Source organism: Bombus terrestris, chromosome 2 (assembly GCF_910591885.1).
Source record: "Bombus terrestris chromosome 2, iyBomTerr1.2, whole genome shotgun sequence".
NCBI classification, from domain to species: Eukaryota; Metazoa; Arthropoda; class Insecta; order Hymenoptera; family Apidae; genus Bombus; species Bombus terrestris.
The window spans coordinates 16,613,239-16,633,300 of record NC_063270.1 but is presented as its reverse complement, the minus strand read 5'-3'; the positions used below and the strand labels follow the sequence as shown (position 1 = coordinate 16,633,300).

The 20,062-nt window shown below is 42.4% G+C and overlaps 1 non-coding gene across 1 annotated transcript; it reads right to left on the bottom strand.

Annotated features, from left to right (window-relative positions):
- Positions 1 to 17,448: 17,448 nt before the first annotated feature.
- Positions 17,449 to 17,555, bottom strand: LOC125387190. Its single transcript, XR_007227757.1, has one exon. It is a non-coding gene; the product is annotated as a U6 spliceosomal RNA (small nuclear RNA).
- Positions 17,556 to 20,062: the final 2,507 nt, after the last annotated feature.

Below are 20,062 nucleotides of genomic sequence, written 5' to 3'. Positions count from 1 at the left end.
TATAGTTGCATCAGGATGTAAAACCAATATCTGATTCTTTGGAAACGATAATAACTTTGGCAAAGTTGATTATTCAGAACATTTTTAATATAATAAAAAGTACAGAACGTTAAAAGAGGTTCAAAGAATTGAAAACTGGAAAAGTACGTTGAAATATAATTCCCATTTGAGATAAAAAATAAGCCTACGTAGGTTAGAAATAATTTTCTGTAATTCACAGAAATCTTCACCATCTCACACGCCACGGGACATTTACGTATCTCCTTTTATTCGAATTGCAGAATGAGTCGAGAAATTAGTCCATGAAATCTATAAATACCGGGCGTAGAAAGCGCAAAGCTCTCCACGTGGAAAGCTCGAACGTTAGCGATAATCGGAGCCACGAGCGAATTTGCATGAGGCCCGATCGGGCAGCAACGACGACGGTGGTAGGAGTTGCGACGGATTTGCATTCGAGACGGAGGCAGGCCGGTGGATTCGGTGGAAAATGGCTGTACCACCGCCGCCTAAGTGCAAGGATAGCGGCAAACGACGTTACGGGGTTGACGGACTCATTACGCGGCGGTTTGCATATAGAGCACGCCGGGAATCGGGGCGGATCTCTATACACAACTCGAATACGTAGTTCCGAACGAACGGACGCGCGGAGAGGCAACACGGACACTGACTGACTACTACACGAGTAATATGGATTTGAGGGGAGGCCCGGGCACAATAGTGCCACTAATGCACAATCACCCCCGCGTACCGGCAACCTCCGACCCCCTTCGGGCAAACTACCTATACAGACCATTCAATATTGGCCGGAGCTCTAGCCGCTGGCTTATCTACAGTTAATGGCGCGATATTGCGCCCGGATGAAGAACTTCGTTAAATCCCGACCTCTCCTCGCGATTTTCCTTACCTTTCCTGAAGTTTCCACATTTTTCGCCATTCTTCCTACATTTTTATAGTGGACCTCTACGGATACAGTGACAACTGCTTGTAGTAAGACACGGTCGATGTGATGCAGGAGATTGAAAAAGAGGTAGAAGATGTAAAATTGTCGGACAATGCTGCTAATATCATAACAGCAACATACCGAGTAGCAATACAATACTAAATAACATATTGTATGCTACTCGATATGCTCGATATACGCTAATCCGCTACATTTTATTCTAGCTAGATACATGTTCTTTAAGATATACCGATTTTTGAACAAGAACTGCAATCGAAAGGGAATTAGCTAATTGCTACAACTAACAATCTCTCGTTTCAAATCTATCTAATTCTTCGTCTTCAACTTCGACAGCACTTCGACAACACCGAATCCCCGTATTTTCTTTCAATATCACAATCGAAATACGATTTCTTGTCGCTCTACAACCGCAAAGCGCCGTTTTTCTATCTCGGGCTCTGTGTTAGGGTCTAAAGGACGTAGTTGGCGAGACAGGCAAGATTCTCCGCATAGGAAACCTGCGAATGCGACCAGCCATTTCACTACGACGGGATCGCAAACAACAACATTGAATTCGTACGACAGCCATAGAGAAACAGAACGAGAGAGAGAGAGAGAGAGAGAGAGAGAATCACGTAGGCAAGGATGGCATGTGTTCGTGTTGTATCGGTCATATCGAGCAATACTTGGAACCGATATCCGCGGCAAAGAGAGTGCGCGCGCGCACCAACGGCCCCGCAGTATCAGCATGGCCCATTGCTCGCGAATCCGGCCAATTTCCTGCATCCTGATCTGATCGTCACTTTACGACGCGTGTACCGCCAGCGACCGTCCACCAACCGGCATTCTAACGCGTCCATCCACCGAGATCCCGGCAGCCTCGGTGGTTTCGCCCTCTCGCTCCGACTAAATCGCATTCTACATGCTACACGACCGGCTCATATCCATCGACCGTGCGCTATGTACCGGCTGATAACGTACGTATCGTGTTCTACGGATTCGGCATAATCTGACTGATTGGCGGACAACCCCCTGCAAACAGGGGATGCTAGACAAACTCGTTTCGACGCGACTGCGGGTTTCGCTTGACGCTTGATGGCGGCCGGTTTTTCGTGGATTAGAATGGGAAACAGGGAGATCGACGTTCGTGGTGCTTTTAAGGGAGGGTGCGAAGAGTAGGTTTGAGGATCGTTTGTCGCGTGTTTGGTTAACCCATTGAGGACCGCGTAGTGAAAAAGGTGCGTGAGAGTTGTGCCAATGTAATTCTATTGGTATATGTGAATAAAGTAATTTGGCTGTAGTAGGAGCGATAGATACGGATGTTCGGTTCGTAAAACAAGAAGAAAGCAAAGTTTCCTACGATCCAGTTCGATGTCGTTAAATTGTGTAAAATTAAATGAAAATCTAGACGGGTAAGAAATAAAGAAGGATAAATATTAAGCAGACGCTTGAATTTCCTTCTTACAATTACAATGTTAAAACACAAACGTTAAGTAAATTATACATGGTGTATTAAAAATAGGTAAGCTTTGTACGAGCAAACGTTTAAAGTTCCCTTTCTCGATTACAATGTTAAAACACAAGTATTAAGTAAATTGTACATGACGTATTGAAGGCTAATTGAATGCGCATATTAACTAATTTTTGCACAATGTAAGAAATATTTGAAACAAGTAGAATCGATATTTCATACGTGGAAAAATCCAACTAATGTTACCTTGAGCTACCTGCGAGATTTATACTCGTTGAAAAGTGACTAAAACGATTTACTACGCTCAATAACCTCGACTGCACGCAGGTCGATCTAAAGATGTGTATCATCGAGAGTCTCTTGAAATCCAGCGACTCGTGAAATATTGCTTCTCCTAACACGGTTAAATCGGTCAGCTCAATCATATTTTAAACCACTTCTAGAGCCGTTCCAATGGAACAGACAACTTCATGAAAACCATAGATACACGTTTCTATCGAAAAGCTGTTATCGAGGAATTCCTGAGAATTACAAGGAAGAACTGAGAGTATATAGACGTTTATTCAACAGGGAATATCGCGTAGCGTCGTTCGCGTTCATACAACATTATAAACGCATCTCAGTACCACGTTGCCAATCCAAATTCCATTCGAAACCATCTACCGTGGTATTTCGCATGAAATTCGTTCTACCGTTTTCTTCCGCTCAATTTAGAGAGTAGCGAAAATTCAGGAGAATTTTCATGCGTTCGGTATAGTTTCTGCGTGGAGTCGTAATGGCTCGGGCGAGTCAAAGGCGAGTTAAAAGCAGCGACCGCCTTATATTGCGTTTCTAGTCGGATGAAAAATTAGTTTATTAATGAACTTCGCTTTGACTGCCATTTACTTTGCGATTCACAGTACGAAACGACGAATTACATAGCAAAGATAGAGACGCGAGGCGAAAAGGAATAGAAAGCAAGTGGCTAAAAATTTGCAATTATTTCATAAAACTCAGACATTTGACACGATTCACGATTCTTCGTAATGATTTAACAGATGTTTAAAACGGCATATTTTTTATCATTTACTTGTTGAAGCATGCGGATACGATTTTTTCCCTTGCGTTATACATTTTTCTATATATCATTATACAAATCTCACACCTTAATGATCCTTAGTAATGCTAATTGAAACAGATCTATCGACTTTGAATTCTATTAACTTAGAAACTCTTTAATCATAAATTTATCAAAGTAAAGGAAACCGTCACGCTATTCACATTATAAATAAAATGGCAAATTTATGATAATTATAATCTAGATAAAATTAGAAGAAAACTTCATTATAGATACAAGCGAGAAAGTGATTCCAACTATTTGATCGCCAGTACATCGCACACGTTTGACTTTCCCACCAAATCGTAAAGGAAGCAAAAAGGAGGAAGCATCGACTTGGATCGTCGCGACGACGACGCGACGTAGCGAGCTATCGTTTATGAAATACGTGTTCCGCCTGAATATTCGCAAGGCTCGCGGCGCTCGTAGCCGGGACGAGCCAGGCTATTGTATGGGAAACGGATAGAGTGGCGGCATTTGCTATTCTCGTAACGCACAGACTATGTTCCATTGTCACATTGTGCCTGCTAATACGCTAAAAGCCTATCTGTGTTGAGATCTGCACGCGGAATATTGCCGCGCCCGGGATTTGAGGCGGCGTAACGAGGTTACGTCCGAAGAGACAATCGCGAGTTAATGACTACGTAATTGAACGGCAACCCGGCGGACGGAGAGACCCAGCTAAAAGGAGATTGATCTCGCTTGAAGGACTTTCCAACGGGAGCTGGGTAATCCCTGTCCTTAAGAACAGGACGAAACATTTTGGGAAACAAAAGTGAAGCTTCTTACCTGTGGAATTTTTTATTACGTTTCGTCATTTATTATGTGTTATATATAATATTTATTTACATTTTATAATACGTATTTTTAATATATATTCGACATTCAGGCGACAGAGTTGTTCTTCGTACGCAATAAATGTACACACATATGTATACTACAGTGAGCATGAAAAATACATTGGCATATATAGCTATATATATTTTTCAATGAATTTGTAGGTTTACTTTTCCACGCTATAATTCTATATCCTAACAATTCTTTTTATGCATCAGTTAAATAAAAGGAAAATTATATTAACGTCGAAAGGAATTATAGCAGTTTGTATATTCCTTCCAATCTTTCTTCGTAAGAATATGTACGGTAAAATAAATAAAATATAATAATACTAAATAAACACGCAAGATCATGCGTTGAAAATTATGTATCTGACGTATGCCGAAATCTGCATCCATCGTTATCTCCTTTGTTTACAGAAGTTTCACTAACGCGTATCCTGTCGCTTGAGTCAAGTCATAGAGATATCAGGAATGAACCACGTATTCTTCGTAATACGTAGCCCATAATTTGTACACTTTCTACTTCAATTTACCACACAAAATTTAGAAACAGCGTTCGACACATTCGTGCACAAACTTCCTTACACGTGCACACAAGTTACGTAAGAAAAAGAGAAAAGGGTCGAAAAACGAGCGTGTTTTAAAGTGCCAAGCAACATGACGTTTCTGTAAGAAACACATACAGGGAACGTACACTCGTCCCCGCGATTTCTTTTTACCGCTAATGGCAGCAGATTAAAATAAACGATTCGACGTCGAACGGTCGAACGAGTCGCGTCGATGTAATGACAAGTGTTTCTTGCGTGCGAGCAGCTTTTTCGTTGGGTGCAGCGTATCGTGTCCGAGGCGAACGTTGGCACGCCTTGCGGGGAAAGAAAGCGAGGCCTCCCTTAATTTCGTAGGCTCGCGTGCGTCGTCGAACCGCAACCTGCCCCAAATTCCATCGTTTCACGGGAAACGCGAGCGATCGAGGTAAAATTTTGTATTGCGTACGCGAAGAAACCATGTAAAGACGTTTGTTCGTTATGAAAACATGAAAAAAAGCATACACACACACACACACACACACACAAAAAAGAAGGTAAGAAAGAAGATAAAAGATGGAGAAATAAGGAAACGACTGGAAAGGGAAGATCCTTTGGAGTCGTTGTTCACGGGCGGACGAGCGGCTGACGAGGGCGTGCAAATTTGTTTAACGACGCCCAAAGCCACGGAAAAACGCGCCGACAGCAAGCGACGCGATTATGAAAATTTTCTTTGACAAATACTCCCTTGGCCCCAGCCTTAACCCTCGGTCGCGTTGCATTTTTTAACCTCGCTGCGTGTAATTATGTCGTTTCTGCGTAGCGAACTTCCGAAGCCATCCGACATCAAACGAAATTTCCCCCCGTTCCGTGAGAAACCTCGATGCCGCGAGATCTTCTTTCAAACGGTCGATACCTCGCGCGCAAATATTCAGATACGTTTAGTCGCGAAAATGCGTTACCGTCGACACGCAATAAATATGTTGATTCTCCGAACAATTTCGTTCCTCAAACAAATGAAAACAGACTATGACAACAAATTACATTCGAGAGGACAAACCTAAAACGACGATAATGTTTCCACTATAGTTACATTCGCCAAAAGACAATATAAGACGATATAATTAACTGTATAAGTGTAGGCAGGATAATTTAACTAATAAATTGATCTCTTGTCAACGAACAATAATTTCTTCCAATATCTCATATTATTTACGATATAATCCGATACAGCTGCACGTTCTAGCTGATGTAGCAAGTGCAACATTGCTACACGATTCGCTCCTCTTTCTTTCTACAAAAACCATCCCATAAAATAGAATCACTGCAGAGTAGCGAAAGGATTAAACATCCAGCGTCCACCAAAAACGTCTGCACGCAAACCAACCATCCAACCGACCACTTATTCCACATCATAACACGACTCACGCGCAAAGTCTCGAGCGAAGCGACATTGCCATCGAGGAAGATCGCCGTTTTTATCTGCCAGACCATGGAAACAAGCGGTCGTCTTCTTTCCGGCTAATGCGAATACTCGAAGCGTTCACGAGCGATGTCGCGCGGACGACACAGGAGGAACAGCCAGAAAAAGAATCGTATAACGGCTCATCGGGGGCTTTTTAGGGGGACGTTGGAACGTCTGTGGAAGATATCAGTGCGGGTTTATCATGAACAATACGACATAGAGCGGCTCGAACTGCTCCGCAATAAATTCGTACCGACCACCGAGATATTTCATAAGGGAGGAATCCATCAATAACCTGCGAGCGTGTGCGTCGAAGATCGTGGTGGTGACACGGGCGGAGGAAGGGCTGTCGCAGGAAGAGCCTGTAGTTCGCAGCAATAAATAATGCGATAAAACACGAGCGAGAGCCGCGGAGGGCGGTAGAATTTCGTCGAGTAGATGTTCTTGCCACCCTCAGCCGACTACCCTTCTTTGAAGTCTCGCGCGTCTCACCTAACGTAGGTATTTCCGGCTTTCGCCGCTTCCTGGATCAGTGAGGAAAAGCCACTTTGTCGAAAGCGGCCCGCCTCGCTACCCAGACAAACTCGATTACGCTCGCGAGTACGCCATAAATGAATTTCACCCGTAAGACAATGCTTCCCAGTTTATGCAATTTACGGCGAACCCTGAACTCAGCCGCCGTGATTTCGATACATAGATGAGGATGCTGTTTTTTTTATCAGCCGGAAGTTTTATTTCTGTGGCTGAGTGGATGGAACGAAGAAGTAGATCGAACAGATACTTTGTGGTAATAACGGTGCTTGCTGTTTTAATCTTTTTATTAGGGAGAAACTGGTCGTCGATTACACGGCGGGTTGTTATTTTAAGCGTGTAAAATGGGATCATAATAATCAACTCTGATAGCATTACATTTAATTCTATTTCTCTGTTCGTACTATTAGTTATTATGCTTTTATTGACTTATTATTTAAGAATATTATGTTTGTTTTTATTATTTTACGGATATTACGGCCGACGTTATGAAAAGATATAACATCATTATGAATAAATTATGAATGATGCGATGAAAATATACGAGTATATGTAACTATCCTATCTTGATAAAAGTAACCATTAATTTTACAAAATTACTTGCATGTATTAATAATCGCAAGGACGACAGGTCCAATATCTGTTACCTCGTAAAAAGGTTTGACGTGATTTGAATAAAAATTTAACACCAGTTCTCGAATCATTAATAAAATATCTAGCGACAAATCGAAACGAAAAATCACGTATATCAAGAATAATTAATTCGTTCTTCTCCTTGTTAAAAATAGAAAATTACGATTGGTGGCAAAAGTGGCTAAGAAAAGAGAATCATAGACGAGAATCAAAGAAAGTTCAAATCGAAATTCAATCTTAAAACCGCAAAAAGTCCCAACACGCCCTAGAAGTTCATCATCGTCGCAAAGGATTCTACGCAAAGCAAAGATGGTGCTTGATCTACCGAATCGCGTAAAAGCGAACTGAGAAAGTATCCCGATACTAGAGCTGAAGCACCGTGGAAAGGTTTCCCTTGTTTCAGAGGCAAAGTCGATGAATTATCGTTCACCTATAACGTTCTTGGCTTGGCTTTCAACCCGGGTTTCCGGCCGTCTAGGGCTCCTCCTTCTGGTGCAAGGGGTTTCAGGCTCGCGCAGTTGCTTGGAGAAAGCATATTCATAAAACCGTCGAAGCAAAACCGCTTTATATCACGAGACTACCCGCCTCGCCCGCTTCTCCCTTGGTCGAATTGGGGTTGGCGAATCGTCGAGTGCCGGTACGTCGAATTTATTAGCACTAAGCCGCGAGAAACGACCGCTGCCAATCACGAATTACGCCCAATAACCAGAATTGTAACCATCCACCAGGCTAACCCAGCGATCCTGATGGCAAGGATCGTTACTCTCTGAGCTGCTACTCGCCGGTTAGCCAGTCGAATCGTTATCTTACTCCGTATAAACGTTAATAACATCGCGTGGCACAGGCGGACACCGCGTATTTGGCTTTGACAATACGGAGAATTATTATGCGAGCCAGGGGTCGCTTTACTCGCCTATGCAATGTCATTTGCTCGTGACACGCGTTACGACTCGCTGTTACGTTTATGCCCGGACATAAAAATGCCTGCCGCTCGAACATTCTCTCTCTCCCTCTTAGTCTCTCCCTCGCTCTCTCTAGGGCCGGACTTCTGTATATGTTTCAACGATCGAAACCTCTTCGAGGTTTCCCACTCTGTTTACCATTCCATTCGACGTTTCCTCGAGGGATGTTCCGGTACCATCGACTACAAAAGGAAGAAAGGATGGTCGAAGCTCGCGTGTATACGCTCGTTTGTATCTATTCGAAGGTAATCGAAGCGAAACGAGCCTGGCGAGCAATCAACGCGCGCGATTGCAGCTCGAAACACGGGGCATAATTACGTCGGTATACGCGATACGGAGTGTCCAATTGCACCGGTGGATATTAATATTCCTAGTTCGTCCAATTATCCGAACGTCATCCAAGTAACGACTGTTCAGCGCAGGATTAGCCGTCCGATTCATAAATACGTGCCGATACGAAACGATTTCGGTATTCGAGGATCAGACTGTCGTCGCAGTTAATCAGGAGACTGGATGATTACTATGTCGAAAGAAAGCAACGACCAGCTGCCACATACGTGGAAACAGTTCAGGCAAATAGAATTAATTAAATCATATCGCGGCGTGTTTTCTGCGTTTGATTTCGACTCGTCCTGCAGATAATCTCAACTGTGGCCAGCGGATTTTTACGATTTCTAGCTTCTTTCCGATTTAACGGCACCTTTAACGACCGGCTGTTTCTCGCAAACATAGTACAAGTCGTCGGCTGCATCCAGTTACATCTAATCATCATAACCTCCCGTTCGAGCAGTCAGCCAACGAGCTCGGATTGTAAAAGTTTAATATCTACCGGTTTACGATTCCGCGATACACACGATCGCGCGTGTCCTGCACGCGCGCTGCACCGCGAACAGGTCCCTACGTGCGTAATCCGATCCACGAGGAAGGAGAATCCGCCGATACCGCAGACTAAGATTACGCGAAGCGGTTGACTAAGCGCGGGCATCTTTTAAACGGTGAAGGAACTTTATCGCTTTTTAATTATCAATCTCGAAAGTAGTGTGCGAGATGAATAGGAAGATTGATGTTTTTGTTGAAACATTGAAATATAATGACACACAGATATAGTTGAATGCTTTATGGATGTCCAGAAAGCTCAAAAACGAAGAAGGCAAGAGTTCAAATAGTCCTAGAACAATGCACATCATCGCATCTTCTTCATTTTACGATTCCTCATAATTTGTAATATTTTACACCGTCCACGAGGCACTAGTTATTTGTTAGTTTCATAAATAGTTAGTTTTGTAGTTAGTTTTGAAATAAAATAGGAATCTCATTTCGTATAAAATGTCTATATAACGAATTATGGATGGTACCTATGCATGACTGGTAATATTATACTAGTGATAATAATCAGATATACATTGAATACCAGTTTTCTTTCTTAAAGAGAAAGATATTCGTTGCCAAATAAATAACGAATACACCTTAGAATTTGTTACAAAAAAAAGGATGCTGCTCGATAAAAGGATGATGTACCATAAAAAAGACAATAATTCGAAAACTCATTCCGCGTATAGACTGAAACTGGACATACAGTAAAATCGGGAACAAGGGAGAAAGACCAGAAAGAGACGAAATAACAGAGAGAAAGAGAGAGAGAGAGAGAGAAACAGGTCGATAGTTCGATGGAAAGGGGTGAAAAGGGGAGGAGGAACAGAGAGATAAACATAGACAGAGTTCGGTTAGTTTGGATTTAGTTTCGAGTTTACGTTCCTGGCTTCCTAAGTTAACCGAGCACGTAAACGCAACCGTTCCGGCCACCGACTGGTTATATTCTATTACACGATAAATATTGTAGCCAGATATATACACGGGGGTCGGCACCCGCGTATCATCCCTTCCATTACGCCACCCCTAGCCCAACTCGGTATTATACGGCGAATTTAATTACGATACGCGCCGATCGAGCAGCGCTGCATTTTCCATTCCTCTTTCGCTCGTCCCACGTTTAAAAGCGACCGCGCTCTCACCCCTTTTTCATTTTTTTTCTTTTTTTTTTCGTTTTTAACTTTTCACATGGTTGCACGATGTCAGGATTAATTTAATTCTTAATTAAAACCTTTCAATCACCGACCGATAGATACAAATAACGCGGCGTTTCGCGAATAACGACGAGACGCTAATGATAGCCAATCGATATCCATCGAAATAAAAAGCAAAGATAGAAAAAAGAAACGGAAGGGAAGAATACACGCGATGGAGGTGGGGCAAAGAGATATTCTTCGAGAACGCGAGTACGAAAATGGAGTGGCTTCCATGGCGAACACGTCAATGGCGACGCGTAATTGCACCTTTGTGTCGTCGCGGCGAACGTTTTTTGCCGATCTGACGTTATTCGAAAGGTCCTCCAGCCTGCGAGACCACTTGACCCCCACTCGAGAAGGAGCAAGACGAACGAGGGCTCTTACAAGGACCACCGCGCCTCTATCTGCTTTCATCAAAGACGATCCGGCTCTCCTCTTTTTCCTCTCGTTTCTGCGCCTTCGTCCGCTTTCCTTCGACTCCGAGGATCGAGACTCCGGGGCTTGAAGTTTGTATCGGCTGCGTCCTGTTTCCAGGCAACTGCTCGCCTCCATTTCGAGCACGTAATAAAGAGGATAAACAGAAAAAGACGTGACCCCGTGAAGACAAGCGCAGAAGAAAAGGTGTAAGATTGCCCGTTCTCATTGCCTCGTCGATGCTTCAATTCCATTTCGTTCCGTACGTTTTATCCCATAACTAGAGGCAGTTCGATTATTTGTCCGGTGTCGTGTTCTCGATTGAGCCACCCTCAGCCCTGTTTGACCCAATTTCCCCTCAATTTACCGGTAAATAAACGAGCAGGCAAACATTAAATGAATCAAGACATTTATTTGGTCACGAAAAAGAATTCCATGTCATCAGTCGCTGCGGGCGGTATACGTCTACTCGTCCATTTGATTTCCTCCTTTCATCCCTTTTTTTTTTATACTTTCCTGTTTTATCTCGTCACGATACATGCCACTTTCGTAGGAAAAATCGAGCTTTCTGATACACTCTATCTAAATTGATGTAATTTACGAGTCGTGGATAATCCACCTACGTTTCGCCAATCGGCATTTATTTCCACGCAACCGTCGCCAATCGCATGTCAGGAAACGAACGGAAGAAATGGAACGCCCCATTATGAGAATATATTAAGCTGCGGTAGTTTGATAAGAAGAAGACTATTTCCTGTTCCCATTAAGCGGTGGCTCATGAAACTATTCCAACACTTATGACTCTTTATGAATATGTTACGCGTGTTATATAAAACATCTAGAAATTTCATTAATTCTGTAACGAGGCTCGACTATCGTGGTTATGGTATTTACCCATAGAAAGATAGTCGCTTCGCTACGATAGAAGTTACCTACTAAGTACAAATCGATATCGATTAGGTGGACTTCGAAATTTATCTTTAAAGAACAAAGTTTCCGACGAAGAAATTACCATATTCGAAAGAAAGACAGATTTAGGTGGTGAGTGGATTTCCTTGTTGCTCAAAATGAATTTCCAACCAACGTCTCGTTCCGATAATTGAAGAAACTACCAAAGTCAAGAGTCACACTCGCGTGATCGAATGTATCGCTGGAGAAACGATAGGAGCCATTTTGCACAAGTTTGCAGTCGAATGTTCATCCATCTGCGCGTGTGCCATTACCGCGACGAGTAGAAAAAAAGAACGAACAACGAACCAAAGAACAAAAAACGAAGAGGGACGTAGCGGGCAGAGAGAAAAATCGGAGCCGACGATTTGCGCCCACGGCGCGCTGAATCGTCGTCATTAGACTTCGCCTCGATTTGCATCGAGAGGAAACGACGGAGCGGAGTTTCCGTGGACGTCGGGATTTAACATATTCCGCGCGTAAAAACCGTGCGCCTGTCCAGGCCGCTCGTAAAACGGCAACCGCGCGCCCGATACCGGAAAATCATTGATTATAGACAGAGAAACTTTCCCCTGGGGCGGAATCGCGAGTCGAAGAACGGAACGTTTCCGCGGCGTTTGTACGCGAAGTCGTACAACTGCCTGGTTATTGTTGGAAATAGTTCCACGGATAGTTTACCCGTTCACGGTGTCTCGGCAGACAGCTTTCGATTGAACGTCTGTCGCTTTGATCTTCCACCAGTTTCCATTCGTTTCGTTTCGAAGGTCTTCGAGACCGTGTTTCCCCTACCTCGTCTTTCTCCCTCATCTTTCGCCATCTTTCGCAGACTGTTTGCTAAACAAGATGCGACCGAAAGTCGAGTAAATATCGCGTTACCAATTTTGAGGATCTTTCTTCGTCGCTTTTAACTTCTTTTTCTGTGAGGATTTCTCTTTCTTTTTTTATTTATTTATTTATTTACTTATCTTTCTTTTCTTCTTTTTTTTAATGGTGATACTAAGTATATTTGTCTGAATATTTTATGGTGCGTATTTTAGGAACGTGATTCAGTTTAGATTTTAGATGAAAAAGTAGTACAAGGTTTTGTATGATGTACATTCCTGATGATACTATATGAAGATCAAGGAAAATGATATAATAAGTCAGATGTTTCGTGTCTTATAAAGCAAAGATGTCAAAATTTGATATGGTGTTAATAGATTTTGTGTCGGTAATTTCCCTTCTTGCATTTGATTTGGTATATCTTTCTTGAATGTAATACATCGGGAATGTAATACAAGAATGCCATAACTTTATGCTAATGAGACACGACTATTACGACTCCGTTGGTCAGTCGTTGTATTATATATTCATTTGTATGTATTGGAGGAATATAATTGTTTAGATTTCAGATGCAAAAATGGTACAAGGTAACAAGGTAGTTTTGCATAATGCATATTGTAAAAGTGATAGGTATTAGCAAGTAATCATCTTACATTTCATGCATAAATAATTCTGCATACGGTAGTACAGGTACCCATAAAAAGTAGCCTATGAATCACATATTATCATAATTACGTTTCATAATTACGTTACGAGTAATACATCATACGTTTATTCATCTACCTCTATTACAAACGAGCAGCATTATTAACAATATACAATTTTACATAATTTAATGTTACACCTATCAACGATTCTTTAATATAAAACCTACTTCCAAATTTTGGCTGAATTACTAAATTCTAAAATTTTCTGAATTTATTAAAAACATAGAAAGACATATAGAAGTATTAATACCAATTTTTATTCGAACAGAAACACAATTATATTAGGTTGTTCGAAAAGTGTCTTGCTTTCGCAAACGTGTTTTTTACAACAGTGCACTTTCATACAAACGTGAAGCCAAGTCTGTGAAATGTCGCGGTGTTTATCTCAACAGAACAAAATGAATCGTACGTAATTCGACAAAATAATATCAAGCAAAAAGACCTTGTGCGTCTATTATTTCCTCGTAAAACGAAAGAAACTTTTCGGACAATCTAATATCCGTACGCTACTCATTCCCCATTAAATCTGATTATAATTAAATCATCGCTTGAATTTTAATCATCCACGCATTTTACAGATAAATAATTGCTAGTCTTAAACACCGTATCGGTATCTATTTTCAAGAATTTTCATCTCTTTTCTACAGAAACCTTTGACAGCGTTTTACCAAAATACCTACATCTCGTGTTGCAACTCTTTCGTGCACTCGCGCGACAGAAATTTCATCAGAAGCAACGCGAAACGCCCGGGGCCGTTTCACTCGAGAAACGATAACCGCGGAAAAAACGCGTGTTCCAGGTCGCGAGGTATTGACCTAGTGAGACGACCCTTGCACGGTAGCTCGCGTATCGTCCCTTCGTTCATTATTTACACCCTCGGAGCGAAGCAAGACTCGTATGTGAAGCAGCGACCCTCTGCCGTGGAAAAAGCGGCAAGAGGAAGCGGAGGAGGGAGGCAGTGCGCAGCACTTAATTCTTCTTGTCTTCTCAACCCTGTTCCCGGGAGCAAGTGGGCCAGTGGGCTGCTGAAGGTACTCGAGGTCGACGTTTCTCGGTTATAACGGGCTCCGACGATTTCGATGAATAATAAAAGCCGGCCGATTCACGCGGCATTCCGTGAATCAGTGACGGAGCGCAAAAGGAAAGCTTAATGAGAGCCAGACGCCGTTTGCGTCGATTTGTTTCACTGAAATACCTCGATCTCTTCCGTATCGACGATCGAGGGTTGGAAACACGGAGAAAGAATATTCCGCGCAGGCATACGAGTAATAGAAAACCGTGGATTTATAGCGAATTGACCTTTCAGCTTTCACTGGCTACCTGTGGATGATGTATGTTACAGAGAAGTGGATTTTCCGTTGAAAATGAAGGTAACGTAACTTGCTGCTTCCTGCTCGCGTCGAACATATTTTTCCTACCCTTGGTTCTCGCCGGTGAGAAAGAGGGGGAAAAAAGTAGCGAATACGTGGGAAGAGAAAGAGAAAACGGGGGTGGAAGGTAAGCCACCCGCGGCGAAGCGATCCCGCGTGCCCCTTAGTTGGACTAATTTAAATATCAGTTCGGCAAGGGCGGCTTGTAAATCTATCAGCCGTGCAGAAATTTATGGGCAAGGCGCGTATGGATGTTTTATTTAGTAGCTCTCGGATCGCGCTCGGCTACGGGTTAGGCAGCCGTGTACAGAAGAGGTGCTTCATGAATAAAATATCACTGCTAATGCCCGGAGGCTGGGCGACGCGTTTTTCTTCCCGAAAGATGCGTCGTGCAAACACGAACGAACGAAGGAGAAGAACAGAAGAAGGTGAAGAAGAAGAAGATGACGATAACCAAGATGAAGGGAAGAGGAAGAAAGAAAAAGAAAACGATCACGACATCGTTTGGAAAAACGATCGTAAATAACTGCGGAAAAAGGTCGTTTATTTTGACTGTCGTCGTCGAGTGTGGTCAGCGATCGAATACGAGTCGATTCGATCCAATGGGGATGAATCAGGCACAGCGAACATTGCTTACGTTTCAATCGAATTAATTCGCGCTTAGTTGGCCGAGGTCGACGATAATCTGCTTAGCGGAGGATCAAATGAGCGAGCAGAATTAATTCCGCTGCTTAATCTCGCCCGTTAATCTTAGTTAACACCGTCACTTTTCACTGATCTGCTCTATGTTCCCCGGTGTAATGTCAGGTTATGTTCACGATAGGATTTACCTCTCCCTGTGGATCTGCTATCTGGTTGCTAATTTCACCACCAAACCATTCAGTTTTCAGGGTTTACAACTGGACACGATATTATTGACAAAAGTTAGACTTCAATGAGAATCGAAAGATTTTAAGCTACCCCTAGCTGGACGCGCTACCACTACTACACTAGCCAGGTAACTTTTTACTGATCTGTATTTTCATCTCTTAAAGTAATACGAGATATTCACGATGAAACCTACCTTGCATCATGCATCTAATTGCATCTAACCGATAATTTCGCCATTCAAAGTTAATTTTCATAGTTGGCAAATGAACGCAATATTATTGCCGGAAATTGTATTTCCCCGACAATCGGAAGATTGAAAACACCGAATGAGATTGAAAACTGCCCCCGGTCGACGAGCAACCACCGCTTTAAAATACACGACAAATCTGTATTTTATTATTTCTGCCTGTGGCATTTAAGAGGCCGAGACCCTCGGTATCGCGAAAGCAGCAGCATTTTTCGGCGGGAAAGACGAAGCAGGAAGCGGAGCGAGCGGATACGGCCACCATTTGCATTCGCGGTTGTAAAGAAGGCGAAAAGCGATCGGCTCTCTCCCGATAATAAAGACAGCCCGAAGGATAAAGCGACCCTTTCTCGAGCCACGGAAACTGGTCGAGGGGGCTACGAGAGCTTATGCTTCGAATAAACCTCGAAGGGAGGCCAACCGCAAGGACGAAGAAACCGAGAAGAAGGTATCGGAACGACATAAGTCCGGAATCGACCGTTCTTACCGTGCGAAGGTAACTTTTATTTCGCGGCTTCGGGAATTTTCCATCATTCCACGCATTTATCTTTACAGTCAGTCATTCCGGTAACTAGCACTTCTCCGACTAATTTCCTACTGGCGTTCGATTTTCATGGGATCCTTCCTAAATCTTCACGATCCAATGGCAGCCACGCGAGACTCGTTTACGCTTTTGTGCCTTTATTTCGTCGTACATATAATATGTATAATATAATATAATAACATATAATAATAATATAACGCATATAATAACACATATAATAATAATATAATATTTATATGTTTCGTTATCGCTTATGCCAAGTTAGAAGCGTGGTCAGGATGTAAACTTGGATCACTCGAGTCGGGTTATTTTAGTTATTTTAGAGATCGGGTGATGTTTGAGTTAAGCAAAGTAATTTGCCTTGTAGTTCGCCAAATTCGATCGTGAGCAAGTTTTAATCGATCTACGTTTGCAAACAGACTGTTTATAACTCGTTACTAGTGGCGTGATAAACAGTATGGTGTTCTGGTATCTTAGTATACAATAAGTTTCATTATTCTGTGCAAAGTTCAAGATTGAGTTTTAAGACGTTGAAGACTTTATATGACTCGAATAAACCTACCTTGTTATATACATGCTTTATGCCTGAATTTTCATTATGTAGAAGCACGTTTAACAGCCGCTTTCTCGGCTTATTTCAGCGGTCAGCATTTTAGATCGTTAACTGGCCGCGTAACCGACCACCGTTCGCGATTATAGTTTATACCGTTAATTACATGATTTATCGCCGCCTCGTAAAGGAACGCGACTCCGCCTAGGCCGCTTGTTCATTAAAGTACCGACCCGCCGTGCGTTGCACGGAGTCGTAAGTGCACGACTTACGTAACAGCCAACCGAGATACGCGTTAAGTAACCCATTAAAGTTGAAATCTTCTCGCTCTCCTGACGTTTGTAATGGATATCGTCGCCGCGCGAAACTTATTCCTAGGATCGATCGATCGGTGCGATAGTATTATTACTACGATTTTCGAAGAATAGAAATTGGACAGGGAAAGAATGTAAAAAAATGTGGAACGCTTCACGATTTTGCGTGTCATCCTTGCGCAGGGGCCATGCTAATCTTCTCTGTATCGTTCCAATTTTAGTATATGTACTGCCGAAGCAAGTACATTGACATATTTCATCAGTTTGTATATATAGGAAGTGGCCAGTAAAATGGCCACTAGCGAGAAACATTTATTTCGACGGAAGAGCTTCCGCCACCTAGCGTCGATTTTTTCTTCCAACATGTGACATCGATCATTTTGCCGCGATATTCGAATCCGTCGTAAGAATAACGTTTCATCGTTAAAGTATTATAAATTGTAATTTATGTTTTTATCTATTTTCCGATATTATTTAATAAAAAGTTATCTCTTATGGCAGCAGTAAATCAGTCGATGCGTAGAAATATCGACTGACACGTGTTGCGCGTATCGAGCAAAAACAAGAGAATTGTAGAGACGTTTCGATTCGTTTCCTAGTGAGTGTATGGCACGTGACTTTTTATCGTGTAACCGATACTGGAATCAGTGGCTCTAATAAATTTTGAAACACTTAATTTGATACCTTCATCCCTTGCTATTTTTAACTCTACATATTCCTCTTTCTAGATTCTAGATAATCGATTTTCTAAGTGACACCATTCCCAGCGATGAAAATTACCTTCGTGAGGTATAATACGAGCTTTACATCATATTATAAAATTATAAAATTATACAAAGCTCAGTAACGCTTTAAACGAAATACCTAAATCTTCCACTGCAGCCTTTTAACTTTCTCAACAACAAAAATCTCATCGAAAGAAACATGGAACGCAGAAAAATGTACGTCAAAATTAAAATTGTATCGCGAAAAGTGGTCCTATATACAAATCAATCGGATCTGCATTTCTTCCGCCAGCTAACTTTCCAACCACGAACCGTTCCTATAACCTGACAGAAAATCGAAGCTTATCCCCGAAGAAAGTCAAGTCTGTTGGATGCAGAACGCGCAAGATCTCGTATCTGCATTTTATACCAACCGAGAATCCAACTTCGTTCATCGCGAAATCTTTTATGATTTCTTTTACGTTAAGAAGTCTGGGCTGTGACTGACAGGCGAATCGAGCCGCGACGAATAAATATCGCGAAAATATGCCGGAGAAATGCAAACAATTCGAGGCAGGGAGCAGAGGGTTCGGAACCTTTGTCGGAACCACGGAAGCGTAGTTCAGACCCTAGGGTTATTATTTTCTGTTTTATTGGTCGAGCAAATACACGCCGTAACGTGGCCGTAAAAAAAAAAAAAAAAGAAACTGCGACGAGCTTTTTTACTCGGCTAATCGACGAAGAAAGATAAATCGATCGTAATTTGCAAATTTCACGGGAGTCGAAACGATCGGTGAAGAAATTGCCAAGCTTTTTCATTTGGTGCTCGCGTTTGGGTAATCAGGTCAGACGGATCATTAACGCGTCCTTGTATTAAGTAGGCCCGTAAATTCTTCTCTGTACACAATGTGTCCCGGCGATCGGTCTAATTACCCGTTTCCGGGATAAACGCGAGTACGACGCGCCATCAACTCCTTCGTTTCGCGTTTTATCGTCGAAATCTGCATGTAAATCGATTCGACATCTGGGCTAGCTAGCGATGGAAACGAGCCAGCCGCGCTTTGGGTAAACGGAAGCGACGAAAACCGTCCGTCGGCGATCGTAAACGTATCAATGACCAACAGGGTTCCTCGTGGTTCTACGGTGAGATCATCGAGCGCTAGGGAAAATAATGGAGCACCGACATGTACAAACAACAAAGCTGCTCCCTAACACTCGAATTTAAGTGATTTGCGTTTACTTTGCGGTCAATAATGGTTTAGGATTGTAAACGGTAGAGGAAGAGCAAACTGCGCGGTTAAGGATCCGGTAGCTGTGTTCTGGAATTGTATCGGACGACTGAGAGCGACTTCGAAGAATTCTGGCATAGAATTTTATCCGAAAAGTGGCATCGTGAATATAAAGTGCTCAAAAGGATCGGAGGATCTCGCATCGTAACAGCTGTCTGTGTGCTTCTCTGTGTATATTTTTGTTTAACGATTATATTAAATAGCTACATGGCGTAGTAAATTTAAATTACAGTCCTTTCGTGGACAAACCTTACGGATCGAACCTCACAGTTTCCTGGAACAACTTTCTCTCTATCTCCATATATATTTTCATCGCTTTGTTTCCACTCGATGTTCTATCTCCTTTCCTCTCTTACATCTTTTTAACTAATCCTCTCCTCACACATAGTATACTTACTGACTATTCTTAACTTCAACCCACACACACACGCACACACACTAGAATTATATTCAACTGGAACTATCCAAGCCTAATCCGATATTACACATCAGACTCGAACAATATACGCCACTGATATATATCAATATTGTTTGAGAGAGTCTATGAAATCAGCAATTCATAGATCCATCGACAAAGGTGTTGAGGTGGTCACCACTTCTACGAAAATTCTACACCTGGTCTTTTTAGTTTTCTCAAGCGCTGAAGCCATCGACAGCATGTAGACAAGAGACTGGCATGAAAAGACTGGCACCATAAACGATAGACAGGCGACGTTGGCTTCGGGGTTTTCAGTTATAAGGTAACACTGCTAGCGTGCG